General features: G+C 41.4%; 1 protein-coding gene across 2 annotated transcripts in view; it reads left to right on the top strand.

Moving 5' to 3' along the window:
• The window catches only part of vegfc (vascular endothelial growth factor c), a 207,785-nt gene that overhangs the window by 164,273 nt on the left and 27,135 nt on the right, over positions 1 to 16,377 (top strand). The window lies entirely within an intron of this gene.

Raw genomic sequence — 16,377 nt, 5'->3', positions numbered from 1 at the left:
ACCCTTCTTCAGGACTGGAAAGGAAGGAGGTATAAAAATGTGGGGAGAGAAGGAGTATACCTAGAAGTTGATAGGTGAAGCCAGGTGAGTGAGAAAGGTAAAGGGCTGGAGAGGAATGAATCTGATAGGAAGGGGAGAGTGGACCGTAGAAGAAGGGGACCCAGGGGGAGGTGATAGGCAGCTGCCGGGAAGTTTGACTTTTGGTGGGTGAAGCGGAGATGCTCGACGAAGCAGCCCCCCCAGTTTACAGCGGGTCCCTCCAATGTAGAGGAATCCGCCTCCGAAGCACCAGATACAACAGACGACCTCAACAGGTTCGCGGGTGAAGTGTTGCCTCACCTGGAAGGACTGTTTCGGGCCCTGAATAAAGGTGAGGGAGGAGGTGAATGGGCAGGTGTAGCACTTTGCCTAAATGCAAATGAGGGAGGAATCTTCACTGTGGGAAATATATTCATTTTTTGATAAAGAAACTAAATTAGTGGTGCTTTGTATAATTACCGCAAAACATCTTCACTCTTGCACTTCTCTGAATATAAGGCATTTTACCACTTGCCTTCTCAGCTATTTACTTCACCTCCATTTTGACCTTCAGTGCTTTGTGTAGAAGACGCTGGATTCCTTTGACCATCAATGATACTCAATCTCTTACCATTAAAAAAAATGTACTTTTCTATTCCATGCGGCAAAGTTAAGCTTGAAAGCAAATCTGATTTGTTTGCTGGTCATAATAGTATGATTGCCTGCACAAAACTGTCATCTGTCAACTGACGCCAAGAGTGAAGGATAGCTCAGAGTCACGAAGGAGAAGATCTGCAGATGCTGGAAATCCGAGCAACACATACAAAATGCTGGAGGAACTCAGCAGGCCAGTTCCTGCCGAAGGGCCTTGGCCTAATGAACAGTCGACTGTTTTCTTTTCCCGATACGGCCTGGCCTGCTCTGTTTTGTGTGTGTTGATAACACAGAGTCACTGTATTTACATCTAAGAAATTTGTTACTGATGAACAGCTGTCACCTCACCACTTACCTTAAAAGCTTAACATTTCAATTTATAGTTCTTTCAAAATGTTACATATTAGGCAAACAATTCAAATAGGCTTTTAATCTTCCATGAATCATAATCTTATTTGTATTGTAAACTCTGTTGTCTTATCCATTAATTTACCATTTCTTCAAAGCCTTTAGGTTTTATAAATCAACTATGGTCAGTGTTTCAGTTTAACATTGATGGTGTTTTCCGCAGACTCACATGGGTGATGTCATATGTACAGGTATTTTCTGTTTCCACCCTAAATCTTTAGCACTTCCTCTTACATTTGTATGTCCTACTATTTATAAGTGGGTAATGGGGCGCAGATGTGTCTCCAGCAAAGGAGGTGTAAGTTGCTCCTCTCCTCCATTGTCCTGCAGGTCACCCCTGGGCAAGGTGGAGCACCTGCTTAGCCTCCCAATCAGGGTCACATGAAACCATGGGAGCAGCTGGTGGATGGTTGTATCAGCAGCTGGTGCTTATCACAAGCTCAGGTTATGCGACCACTGATGCCAGGCAGATAATCTCTGAAGAGTATTGATAATGGCTGGGGTCTCCCCTCTTGTGAGGACACTGCCCAGAAGAAGGCAATGGCAAGCCACTTCTGTAGAAAGATTTGTCGAGAACAATCATAGTTATGGAACGACCAACATCGCCCACATTATACAACACGACACATCATGAAAGGACAAACTATTTATAGGAAGCCATCGCTTCAAAATTCATTTCAGTTGCTAGCAATGAATGTGAAGCAGAGCAGTGGAAGTGTGCTATAAACTTATAATAAACTTTGTGATAAAGGCTCGTCATTGGGGATGACTGTTCATCCAACCTGCATTTTACTTACTCCAATTCCAATCCCTTCAAAATTTTAAGCAGTTTTACAAAAAACATCCAGTGAACTATAGAAAACACTAAGCCTGATCGTGAAGGCACATACACATAAATTAGTAACCTTAGCCGAGGCATTACTGAGAATGCAGGAGGAATTGACCTGATAGGTGCCAGAAGCAAGCAAGAGTAGCCCTCAGCAAATGAGGTTGTGGCCTTGGAGACTGAAACCGAGGTAATGTTTTTGGTCCTTGACTGCTGAATATTTCTGCTGATTCCTGATCTTGGTTCAGATTTCCAGCATCTGCAGATGGAAATCCTTTGCTTGTGTAGAGTCCCAGGAGAAACCAAGGAACTACCCTAAGGTTCTGGGGAGATTTGACAGAGGTGTTCAAAATTAGGGATGGTTTTTTTCAGCACAAATTAAGGTTGACTGTTCTCAGTGGTTAAAAAGTAGTAGCAAACAGACTGACCTTTTTCAGCTCCCTTAACTACTCTATCACAAGTAGATAAGGCCATAAAGAGAGCTTTTTGCACATTGACCTTCATAAATCAAAGTACTGAGTACAGGAGTTTGAGTGTTACGCTGAAGTTGTATTAGACATTGATAAGGTCTAATTTGGAGTGTTGTGTGCAGTTCTGGTCGCCTTCCCACAGGAAAGATAGCAAAAAGATTGAAAGGGTACAGAAAAATATTTACAGGGATGTTGCTGGGACTTGAAGATCTGAGTTATAGGGGAAGGTTGAATAGGTTAGATCTTTATTCCCTTCAGCATAGGAGAATGAAGGACGATTTGATAAAGGCATGCAAAACTATGGGTGGTATAGAGAGGGTGAATATCTATACATTTTCCACTTTTTTTTCCAAGTTTTTTTTTCCACTGAGGTGAGAATTAAAGGTTAAGGGTGAAAGGTGAAATATTTAAGGGGAACCTGAGGGAAAACTTCTTTCAGAGGGTGGTGACAGTGTGGAATGAGCTGCTAGCAGAAGTGGTGAATGCGAGTTTAATTTCAACATTTAAGAGAAATTTGGATAAGTACAGAGATGGGAGGGATATGGAGAAGTATGGGCCAGGTGTGGGTCAGTGAGACAAGGCAGAATCATAGTTTGGCATGGACTAGATGGGCCAAAAGGCCTGCTCCTGAGTTGTACTGCTCTATGACTCAATGGCTCTTTTAAAGATGATCTCTCAATGAAGTAATATGATGAAGTGATATTGCCTAATATGCTGGTGGAAGAAGAATCAATAATAAGTTTTAAATTAAACTCTATGGATAAATAAAGGAGTGAAATAAGGTTAAGAGACAAAAGCCTAATTGGATAGTTCTTTCAAAGGACCACTATGACATGTTTGGCCAAATAGTTTCCTTCTGTGGTGTAACATTCAGGAGCTTCGTCCATTCAGGCATAGGGAGTAACGAGTTAGGGTTGCGTCTGAGCAGTGTCGGGTTAACTGCTCCTGTAGGGTGTAGACCAAAAGACTACTCACGCTTTTAATAGGAATTTGCACAGAGTGGCTTACTGTTACAGATGACATTGGCATATCAGAAAATCCTTGTTTAGGTATCTATTTTTGGTTTACAAAATCTTTCTCCAAGTATGCTGAAGCCACATTCCCAGATAAGGTCAAACTAAACACTGCCCTACTTGGCCATATGGACCTACTTTTGATATCTGTACTGAACTACTGATGTGCCTCAGCTGTTTGGACCACACGGTGATATTATACAGTATCTATACACAGAATCAGCAGCAATGAGTTCTGACTCATTCAAGCCCTATCATAGACAAATAGCCTTCCATTCACACATTAAAAACACCCCTCTGAACATGAATGCTTGAGAGTGCTGGCTAATGTGAAACAATTTATCTGAGACCATGGATGATTCCAAGAAAGGAATGTGTTACTGGAAACGAAAGTTTGTTAGAGAATGAAAGAAATGCCAAAAACACTCAAACAGAATTAAAAATATCAGCATTACCCTGCTTTCAAGAATATTTTTATAGCTATACAGCCTCATATGAAGAATGAGGGGGATCTCATTGAAACCTATTGAATATCGGATCGAGTAGACGTGAAGAGGATGTTTCCTATGGTGGGAGAGTCTAGGACCAGAGGGCACAAGCTCAGAGTACAGGGACATCCATTTAGAATAGAGATGATGAGGAATTTCTTTAGACAGAGGGTAGTGAACCAATGGAATTCATTGCCAGAGAGAGCAGTGGAGGCAAGGTCATTGGTTATCTTTAAACCAGAGGTTGATAGGTTTTTGATTACTATGGGTGTTAAAGATAACGAGAAGAACGCAGGAGAATGGAGTTAGGAAGGTTAATAAATCAGCCGGGATTGAATGTGGAGCAGAATTAATGGGCCGATTGGCCTAATTCAGATCCTATGTCTTAGCCTGTGGTCTTATTACTGTAATCATGAATCCACTTTCGATGCTTTAGAGTTTGCAGTGGCACTCTTTCAAGAATAGGTGAGCATGTGACAATTAAATATTTCCTTTATTTCCTCAAGTATAAACTACTTCCTATCCTGCTTCGCTTGGCTTGAATCTAAACCTCCAGTACAGTGAGCGATATTGTTGATACACTATGTTGACTTAGCAATAAGCAATAAATTGCAATGTTGCCAAGAAAGTGCACCTCAAGTCAAAGTCCTCTGCTTTACAACACAATGTACTGTATAATACCGACTGCCAGAACACTTGGTTAGCAAATCTGAATTGCTCCCATCGCGCTCTGTGAACTAAGTAAAATAATACTGAGGCTGAAGTCACAGCGTGAAAACAAGCTCTGCAGCTGGAAAAACTTTGTATGTCTCTCGGGTTCTGAGGAGTGCTCTTAAGGTCCTTATGTTTGCTAATGCTGAGTGCACTTGTTCGGCCAAAGAGTTTGTAATCGAAAAGGTTCTTTCAGATCAGTAATGTTTAAGACCACTGCTTTTTGGCTAGCTTTTCTGCATAAGCACAAATTGATTTGACTAACTATTATTTGGACCTGTGCGACAACCTTTGTTTCATGTTCAAGGACTCCTAAATCATAATTAATCACCTTGCTCTATTTCAATCATACTCTACTTTTTGATTCTTCCCACTGAAGTGGATAACCTCATGTGATACTCTTTTTCCTCACTCACTTCCCTAATTTACACTCAGTGGCCACTTTATTGGATACCTCCTGTACCTAATGAAGAGGCCACAGTGTGTGTGTGTGTGTTCGTGGAATTCCGCTGCTGTACCCCATCCACCTCAAGGTTTTGCTTTCAGAAGTACTGGCACCAACGATCATTCCACAGTCAAAATTACTTAGATCACATTTCCTCCCCATTCTGAGCTTGCCATGTCTGCGTGTTTTTATTCATTAAGCTCCTGATTAGATACTTCCATTAACAGACAGGTGTACCTAGTATAGTGGCCACTGAGTGTAGATATTACTAGAAGATATAGGAACGAGTTGAAGGATATACTCAATCCCCATTGATTCCAGGGATTTGCTGACCTGGGGGCCACTTAGAGTTGAAGTGACATCTTCATAAACACAGCTTGTCCACGCTGACCATTTCACCCATCTGCACAAATCCTATTTGCCGACATTAGATCCATTTATGCCTTACCTATTCAAGTGCCTTTTTATTATTTCTTAAACACGAGTCAGTCTGATTCTTCTGGCAATGTGCTCCTGATAACAACCAATCTCATGCTTCTAAATCTGAATTCTTTCATGTTCTCTCACCAAATTTTAAAGCTTAAAGCTACCTTCAAAGCATAAGAAATAAAATTAAGTGGCAGAAGCAAATATATGGTTCTGGTTTCATATGGCAATGAAAAGAAACCTGAAGGTATTCTTTAGAATAAAATTTGCTTCTTTGGAAACCTTCATTTCCTGAAGAGTGTTTCCAATGTTGGAAGCATATTGAGCATTTCAGTGCACCCCAATCTCCAAATGTCCGCCTCCTCTTTATCCACAGCTCTACTGTTGATGCCCAAATCCACACCCATCCACACTGCTTCTATCTTAATTAAAGGAATTGGCTCCTGATCCAGAAATTTGTGTTCCGATCCCACTCTGTCCTCATTACATCACTACCTCTCCAACCCATCCCCCAGCTCTATATCTCATTGAAATTTTTCCAGTGCATATTCCCAAACTCTGCTTACCCATTGGCAGCACATTTTTGGACTCAAGAGGGTGTAACACACTAATCAATTCTATCCCAGCTTTGAAAAGTGACAATTATCTTTCTACACCCATCTCATACTCCCTTATGCATGTTCCTAGCTTAAGCCAAGGAACTTGGCTATATCTCTGCCCCATCACAATTGGATCAAAGTGGGTTTGCATTGGGCAGGGCAGTGAAAGGCAGCCAACGACTGGTCACTCCACATCACTAATTCATTACAGCTTAGGCGAGTCAAGATTTATGGTATTGGCCTCCCCAACCATAGTGTACAACACAATACATATAACTCACACACAACACATAATGTAATATTACCACAAATAAATAAACACGTAATAACATATATTCCAGAAGACTGACATTTAGCAAAAGGTTTTTTTACAACACTAGTTTAAAAGAAAACAGCATAATGCTACTGGTGCTTCATACGTGATGAGACCAGGGCGGTAGCAGCGAATTCCGTAGTCTCTTTAGTATTCCACAGGCAACAAGAAGTAGAGTCAGAATATCTTGAGGGTGGGGGCTGGTTTTCGTGATGATCTGAGCAGTGTCCAGAATTTCCTGCAGTTCCTTGTGGCCTTGGGCAGAGTGATTGTGACAAATCCAGGATGCTCCTTGCACAGATTTGAGCTGCAAGTTTTGAGCATTTTGTGTTTCTTTTTTAGCTTCAGCTTGCAGAATATTTCAGTCGTCGTAATAAGTTTGGGAAGAATTTGAATGTCTTGGAGGCAGCATGAACAAAATCTGTTATGTTATAAGTAAACTCTTCCCCAATGTAGTAGATTGGAAAGCGTGTCTGAATTTAACTCTGGTTAATTTTTGGCTGCTACTCAATCACTTAAACATGAAAGAACAGAATTGTTATTAAAACTCAACAATACCACAATGTTCTGCCACCCATATGACTCCAGGCAGTACATAATTGTCTCCTGACCCTCGTCAACTTTATTGCCATAAGACCAATAGATATAGGAGCAGAATTAGGCTATTCGGCCCATCAAGTCAACTCTGCCATTCTGTCATGGCTTATTTATTATGCATCTCAACCCCATTCTCCTTGCTTCTCTCCATAACCTTTGGCCTCATTACTAATCTTAAATCAATAATACTGAGAACATTAGATGAAGAATCCTTAAGAGTGAAGGTAAGGCCAATAGGGAAAGCTTTCCTCTGATGGGGGGTAGGGGAGGGTCACATCATTAATGGCCATCATCGTGTATGATGTAGATATTCATCTCTGCATTGTATGCAGTCAAACCAGAAGCCAAAAAACATCTGATCAAAGGAAGCAACACACCATATGATCAGAAGACTATAAGACATAGAAGCAGAATGTGGCCATTTGGCCCATTTGACTGCTCTGCTATCCCATCATGACTGATTTATTATCCTTCTCAGCTCCAATTGCTTGCCTTCTCCTCATAATATTTCAAGTTGTTACTCGTCAAGAACCTATCAACCTCTACTTTAAAAATACCCAATATCTTGGCCTCCACAGTTGTCTGTGGCAATGAATTCCACAGAATCAGCAACTTCTGGCTAAAGTAATTCCTCTTCAGCTCTGTTCTAAAGGAACATCCCTCCATTCTGAGGCTATATCCTCTGGTCCCAGACTCCCCCATTCCACAAAATATCTCTCTATCCACAACCACTCTACCTCAGGTTTTCAATGTTTGATAGGCCTCAATGAAACCCCCCTCATTCTTCCGAATTCCAGCAGTTCTAGTAGCCAAGTAAGTATCAAGCCATCCTCACCCACATCAGGAGCATTATGTAACAAGTAATTTCCAACCATGTTTGCCATCATAATCACCATGACCTAGAAGATTACTGGCCAGGTACTGGATGACAGGATTTATACAGGTGACTACCCAATGTTTTTTGAGGATGTGGTCGAACAGAAAGCCTGGTTCCATTGTTTATGACTCACTGACTCTTACGACTTGATCTGCCAACATTGTTTCTTGCTGAACTGCAGATTCAATCTTTTCCACTGTCACACTCTCCTACAAATGCAATTGCAGAGAGCCGCAACACAGAAACTAGATTTTGATTACATCTTTCTCAGCCATCTGAGACTGAATTGATTATTTCTCCACAGAATTATGAAAAGGCAGAGGTGCATCGCCTCCAAAAGTCTGATAAATAAATCCCCCTGGATTAGATGAGTTCTTCCTTCCTATATTGTAATAATTTTGCCTTAAAATGACATAAGAAGAAATCTTCACATTTGCTTCCCCTTTCCCCTTCCCTCTCCTGCCATTCCTTACTCTCGCTCCCTCATTCCTCTTCTCCTCACCTGTTTATCACCTCCCCTGATGCCCCTCCTCCTCCACTTTCTCTTATCGTCCATTCTCCTCTCTTATAAGATTCCTTCTTCTTCTGCCATTTACTTTTTCCACCTATCACCTCCTAGCTTCTCCCATCACCCCCCCCCCCCACCCCCCATCCTCAACCCACTTGGCTTCACCTATCACCTTCTAGCTTGTTCTCCTTCCCCTCCCCCCACCTTCTTATTCTGTTTCTTCCCACTTCCTTTTCAGTCCTCATAAAGCATCTCAACCCAAAACGTTTATTCTTTTCTATAGATGTCGTCTGTCCTGCAGCATTCCTTCAGCATTTTCAGTATGTTACCCTGCCTTCCACTTTTTTTGTAAGTGTTGCAGCACCATTAGTCAATTTCTCTCTGCTGCGCACTTAAGCAGTGGTACAAATGCGTGTTTGCACAGGTTAATTTGCCCAGTCTGCCCGCAGAGTATTTTTCCACAATTAATACAAGATTTAAAAGAAAATTAAGCACCTGCAGCTGCCACTACTTTCTGCTCAATTCTCTTCAAATTGAGCAAACTCGTGTCAAAGGGCAAAGGAATATAAGGACAAATTACCAGAAATTACATTTTCCTGATTTGAGAAACACTGGATGAACAATTTTAAAAACTACAGATACTGGAAATCTGAAATAAAAACAAGTGCTAGAAACACTCAATAGTCAAAATCAGAATCAGATTTATTGTCATAGATATAACAGATAGATGATATGAAGTGGAAACAGTGAGCAGTTTCACGTTCTTGGGTGTCAACAGCTCTGAAGATCTATCCTGGGGCCAATATATTAATACAGTTATAAAGAAGGCATGACAGAAAGTATATTTCAGTGGGAGTTTGAGGAGAATTTGTATGCCACCAAAGACTCACAAAAACTTCTATAGATTACTGTGGAGAGCATTCTGACTCGTTGCATCACCATCTGGTATGGAGGGGCCACTGCACAGGATCCAAAGGAGCTGCAGAAAGTTGTAAATTCAGCCAGCGCCGTCATAGGCACTCGCCTCCCCCAGCATCAAGGACACCTCCAGAAGGTGATGCCCCAAAAAGGCAGCATCCGTCACCTCAGACATGCCCTCTTCTCATTAATACCTTCAAGGAGGAGGTACAGAAGCATGAAAACACGCTCTCAATGTTTCAGGAACAGCTTCTTCTCTGCTTGTCCCCATTTATGAATGGACAAAGAACTCATGAAATAACTCAATATTTTTTGCTCTCTTTTTTCACTGCCTGCTTAATTTAATTTTTATATATATTTCTTATTTTAATGTATAGTTTTTCATTATTATTACTATGTTTTGCAATATCCTTCCATTGCAAACAACAAATTACACAGCAGTTTGTTGTCTGTTGTATCTGAAAAATGTGTGATGAATATACATTGAACTCCACTACTGAACCTGAGGTTCCAATGACTGCATGTTATTCCTGAACAAATCACAAGGGCATAATCACACAAAAGCGGCTGATACTCTATCCTAGTTAGAATGGACATGGAGAGGACGTTTCCTATGGTGGTGGAGTCCAGGACCAGAAGACACAGCCTCAGTATGGAGGGACATCCATTTAGAACGGATATAAAGAGGAATTTCCTTCAGCAGAGAGTGGTGAATCTGTGGAATTCATTGCCACATGCAGCTGTGGAGCCATGTCATTGGGTGTATTTAAGGCAAAGCTTGACAGGTTCTTGATTAGTTAGAGCATGAAAGATTATGGGGAGAAGGCAAAAGAATGGAGTTAAGAGAGAAATGCATCAGCCATGATGAAATGGCAGAGCAGACTCGATGGGGCGAATGGCCTAATTCTGCTCCTATATCTTATGGTCTATATCATATAAGGAGATACTAAGGCTGATAATAAAGCGTAGTCATAGAGATTGGCTTTAAGAAGCACGTTAGGAGAGGATAAGAAAATAGAAACTCTCAGAGATAAGAAACAAGAGCCTTGGGACTTGGCAGCTGAAGGCATGGTCATCATTGGGGAAGTGACTCAATGTGAGGGTGGACAAAAGAGCTGTTGTAAATGAGCACCAAAATCTTGGTTCAGTGTAGTCCTAAAAAAACATTACAATAATAGGGAGGGTCTGACCAAGGAAGAATTTGGACATAATGATGAGAATTTTTAAATCAGCATCTTGCACAACCAGGAATGCAATCTCTTGTGATTTAGGTGAAAAGGAATGAGAGTGAGCTGATACATGAGTGGCAAACATTTTGATGACCTCAGGCTTACAGTAGATAGAACGAGGAAGAATGCAAAGGAGTAATCGTGTTTTGACATAACGAACATGGCACGGCAGTGTATGAACTGAAGCTGAATTAAGTTTAATTTGCTATTGTGTAAGCTGAAAATGGGAGTCCTTAAGATAATTCTGGATTTCTCTGGATATCCCAGCATAGGGTGAAGATGCAGCAGTTAAGTTACCAGGGCAGTAACCTAGTTACTTTGACTAAAGGCTAGAGATGTGAGTTCAAATCCCATCATAGTGGCTGTAGAACTTACATCCTGTTAATAGTGTAGATTTTTTAAATGAGTAAAAATAACTGAAAAATTACTGGATTGTTATATAGAAACCCACATTATACTTCAGTAAGGAATGCAGTAGAACAGAGTGATCTAGGAATAATGGTGCATAGTTCCCTGAAGGTGGAATCTCATGTGGATAGGGTGGTGAAGAAAGCTTTCGGTATGCTGGCCTTTATAATTCAGAGCATTGAGTATAGGAGTTGGGATATAATGTTAAAATTGTACAAGGTATTGGTGAGGCCAAATTTGGAGTATTGTGTACAGTTCTGCTCAACAAATTATAGGAAAGATGTCAACAAAATAGAGAGAGTTACCCGGGTTTCAGCACTTAAGTTACAGAGAAAGGTTGAACAAGTTAGGTCTTTATTTTTTGGAGCGTAGAAGGTTGAGGAGGGACTTGATAGAGGTATTTAAAATGATGAGGGAGATAGATAGAGTTGACGTGGATAGGCTTTTTCCATTGAGAGTAGGGGAGATTCAAACAAGAGGACATGAGTTGAGAGTTAAGGGGCAAAAGTTTAAGGATAACACGAGGGGGATTTTCTTTACTCAGAGAATGGTAGCTGTCTGGAACGAGCTTCCAGTAGAAGTGGTAGAGGCAGGTTCGATTTTGTCATTTAAAAAAAATTGGATAGGTATATGGACAGGTAAGGAATGGAGGGTTATGGGCTGAGTGCAGGTCGGTGGGACTAGGTGAGAGTAAGCGTTCAGCACGGACTAGAAGGGCCGAGATGGCCTGTTTCCGTGCTGTAATTGTTATATGGTTATATGTGCTGCCGTAATGGACTCCCTGACTAATGTTGCATGGCTGCCTCCTACTATAAGTGATCCAGCCTTGCCTGCTGGATATCCAGTGATCATTCATTACTTGCTGTGACGTAAGACATGGACAATCATGGTCTTTCCATGGCCATGATTGTTCTTGGCAAATTCTTCGACAGAAGTTGTTTGCCATTGCTTTCTTCTGGGGAGTGTCTTTTCAAGACGGGCGACCCCAGCGATTATCAATACCCTTCAGAGATTGTCTGCCTGGCATCAGTGGTCACATAAACAGGACTTGTGACCAGCTGCTCAATACAACTATCCACCACCTGCTCCCATGCCTTCACATGACCCTGATCGGGGGTGAGTGAGGGGGGGGGGGGCTGTGCAATTACTACACTTTGCCTAAGGGTGAACTGGAGGCTAGGGGAGGGAAGGAGCACCTTACTCCTGATTTGGTAGAGATTTATCTCTATCCCAACATCCAAACATACAGTATATCTGCATGAATAATAAAGCTGGCTCTAACTATGACACTGCAGTCCCTGAGATGGGAAGCATTCAGAGGTAGATCCTCTTCCTCTAACCATTACCAGTGATCTGAGCCTCACCTCAGACCCAAATGGACTTATTTTGAACTTCTAACTCCCTGGCCAACTCAGAAAGAGGAAACATTCTTGCTGTATGTTCAACAGGACAGCCAGGGACTTTTTCTTAGGGCAGAGATGGCTAAGAGGAACATTATTTTAATGTGATTGGAGATAAGTATAGAGGGATATCAGGGGTAAGATTTTTACACAGGGTTTTCTAGGTTCATGGAATGCGCTTCCGGAGCTAGGGGTAGAGGCATTTAACAGACTCTTAGATAGGCATCTGGATGAAAGAAAGAGGGTCACTTGGGAGGGAAGGATTAAATTGATCTTAGAGTAGGTTAGAAGATCAGTACAACATCGTGGGAGGAAGAGCCTGTACTATGCTATACTGTTCTATGTATTCTATAATACGCTGACAAGCTCTGTAATTATTATGTTTGTTTTTACTGAGTTCATCTTTCATTCTTTGAAATTTAAGAGAGTCTCGGCCCTGTCTACTTAATCTTTCCACATGAAACAAATAGGATACCAGTCCGGTGAACCTTCAATGCAATTGCCTTGTCACAAGCAAATCCTTCCTTTACTAGAGAGATAAGAACTGTACACAACATTCCAGACATGATCTCAATAAGAACTCATATAATTAAAACAAGACATCTCTCTTCTTGTGTTTAAATACTCTTGTAATAATGAACAATGTACCATTTGATATCCTATCTATTTTCTGTACCTGCATTTTCACTTTCAGTCATAGATGGACTCTCAGGTTCCCATGAGCATCAACTTCTCCTTTTAATTTTTAATATAAAAGTGAACGAGCTCATATCTTTCCACATATTTCTTTTGCCATGCACTAAGGATGTGGTGGAGGACGTGAACAAGAGCTGAGTCCACATTGAGATGTGGTTGTGGTAAAATGAGCAATGTCTGACTTCATTCCTGCCCTTGGTGGAATATGCCATTTGAAGATGCAATCACTGGCTTTGACCAGTTGAATCATGTGATTGACCTCCAGAGGCAATGTTCTGTCCAGTGTGGCCACATTGTATCCTGGCTTCTTGTGGATATTAAGCATGTCTCCGTTGCAAATCTTTTTTAAAAATCTTCCCTGTATTGTGTAACCACCCAGAATCTCCTCTCTTGAAAGTTGCATCATTGGAAATTCCAAACTGGCGACACACTAACTCCATTAACCTCATTATTGCCAGCTGGGACTTTCTACCAAAAGGCAACATCAGGAGAAGTCAGCGTCGGTGAAGGCTAGACCTTCCTGTCAACTGGTATTATTATATCAACTAATATTATTCTTATTGTCCACTCTCTTCACCTTTCACATTCCAGCTAGCTTCCTTCCCTTCTCCCCCACCTTTTTATTCAGGGATCTTCCCCAATCCTTCTCAGTCCTGAAGAAGGGTCTCGGCCAGAAACATCGACTGTTCATTTCCATAGATGCTGCCTGACCCACTGAACTCCTCCAAAATTTTGTGCGTGTTGCTTTGGATTTCCAATATCTGCAGAAATTCTCATGTTTTAGTAATATCATCAATAGCCAACACTAGTTGGGCGCCAAAGTAGTGTAGTGATTAGCAGAACATTATTACAGTTTGGGGCATCAAAGTTCGAAGTTCAATTCTTACATACTCTGTAAGAGCCTGGATCACCTCCCCGTGGAATGCTTGGGTTTTCCCCAGAGGCTCTGGTTTCCTCCCACAGTCCAAAAGTGTGCTGATTAGAAAGTTCATTGGTCATTGTAAATTGTGGCATGATTAGGCTAGGGTTATATCGGTGTGTTTTTGGGTGGCATAGTTCAAAGGGCCAGAAGGGATTATTTCACGCTGTATCACAATAAAGTAAATAAAATATTTAAGGCAGATGCTGCAAATATGCAGCAAGATATTCTGCAGATGCTGCAAATGTTGAGCAACACACAAAACCTGCTAGAGGAACTCAGCAGGTCGGGTGCCTCTATGGCGGGAAATGAACAGTTGACGTTTCGTGCTGAGATTCTTCATCAGGACTGGAAAAGAAGAGGCCAGAAAGACTACCCACCACCTCTCTCTGATTCGTCATCCCTTTGTTTCATGGACTACCGCCTTCTCCTATCAAATTCATTTTCCTTCAGTCCTTTGCCTTTTTCACATCTCCCCTGCCAGCTTTTCACATCAAAGTTCAAGGTAAATTGTCAAAGTCCAAATATATCACATTATATACATACTACCTTGAGATTCATTCCCTTCCATTACCACTCCCCCACATATCTACCTTACCCCTCATCTGGATTCACCTATTACCAGCCAGCTCGTGCTTTCCCTCACCCATTTTATTCTGGCTTCTGCCCTTTTCCTTTCCAGCCTTGATGGAGGGTTGTGGCCTGAAATGTCGACTGTTTCCAGGGATGATGTCTGACCGGCTGAGTTCCTTCAACATTTTGTACAGTATGTGTTGCACTAGTTATGGCTAGACTTCCATGCCAACCGATATAAATAATGGTCATAACAACCCAGCTGGCTCACTTGTGTCCTTCAGGGAAAGAAATCTGCCAACTCTATCTAGTCAATAGCTGGAGAGGTTTAATCTCAATTTCCTTAGAGATTCATTGAGTCATACGGCACAAAAAACAATCCTTTCAGCTTACCGTATCTGTGCCAATTATCAACAATACTAATACAATTTTCCAGTGCTTGGCCCATAGCATTACATATCTTGACAAGTCGAGTGCTTATTATTCACTCCTGCCATCAGGAAGGAGTTACAGAAGCCTTAGGACCCAGACCACCATGTTCAGGAACAGTAATTACCCTTCAATCATCAAGCTCCTGAATCAAAGTGCACAACTTCACTCAACAGTGAACTGATTCCACAGCCCATGGACTCACTTTTGAGGACTTTGCAACTCATGTTCTCAGTATGATTTATTTATTTCCTGAAGGAGGGTCTTGGCCCGAACCATCAACTGTTTATTCATTTCCATGGATGCTGCCTGACCTGCTGAGATCCTCCAGCATTTTGTGTTTCGCTTTGTATTTTCAGCACCTGCAGATTACATGTTTATCTGTTTATCTATATGTTAATTTATTTATTGATTGATTGATAGTTATTTGTTATTTTTTGTATTTGCACAGTTAGTCTTCTTTTGCGTATTGATTATTTATCAGTATTTCCTTGTGTCTATTTTTTCATTGATTTTATTGTATTTGTTCTACAGTGAATGCTCACAGTAAAATGAATCTCAGGGTAGTATATGATGACAGATACATACTTTGAGAAAGGGTCCAGTACTTTCCTGGTGTATATGATGCATGAACTCTTCTTGGGCTTCCAGAAGTGTTCAGGTGTCGATTTTAACCAACTTTTCAATGACAAACTCCACTATCTTCATCAGGGACGATGCCTAGGCACATCTAGTCTTGTGGTATATATACTCAATTTCCATCATCCGAACCTCATGATTGGTTAGTCCTCAACCAATCAGGTTTCCACTGCCCCACCTTGATTAACCCACAACAAGAAGCAGAGAAGGTGTATCAGTTTGGGTTACCCAGAGAAATTGATGGTAGCAGAACGTTATATAGGCAGTGACCACTGGTGCCACACCAGTGGCTTGTGGGACTGCCTGGTGAAGGAAACCATTGAAGTAAGACTAGAGAATAAGAATTTCAGCTTTCACTGAAGGTTTCACTCTAAGTAGGAACGGGAATACGATTTTAAGCAAGGTGGAACAGCGGAAACCTGATTGGTTGAGGACTAACCAATCAGGACGGACAGACAATGGGAGTTGAGTATATATAGCACTGGACTAGACATACCGAGGCATTATCCCTGATGAACATGGCAGAGTTTGTCATCGAAATGTCAGTTAAAATCGACATCTGGACCTGGCTGGAAGCCCGAGAAGTGTTTGCGCGTAAATATACTTTGATAATAAATTCACTTTGAACTTATTTTAGATACTTACTAATTGTTGTAAGAGTTGCGACCTCTTCAGGCAGTGAATCTCTGGAATTCTCTGAGAGTAGTGGAGATCCGATTTGGATTTGGATAGAGGGAAGATAGATACATATCTGAAAGAGCGAGTCAGGGGGAACTAGCACAGAAGCGGAAAGAGTATGGAGGCTATGGTCCA

The sequence above is a fragment of the Hemitrygon akajei genome, chromosome 6 (genome assembly GCF_048418815.1).
Source record: "Hemitrygon akajei chromosome 6, sHemAka1.3, whole genome shotgun sequence".
NCBI lineage: Eukaryota > Metazoa > Chordata > Chondrichthyes > Myliobatiformes > Dasyatidae > Hemitrygon > Hemitrygon akajei.
Note: the sequence above shows the minus strand (reverse complement) of the source record. Positions and strands in the feature narration are given on the sequence as shown.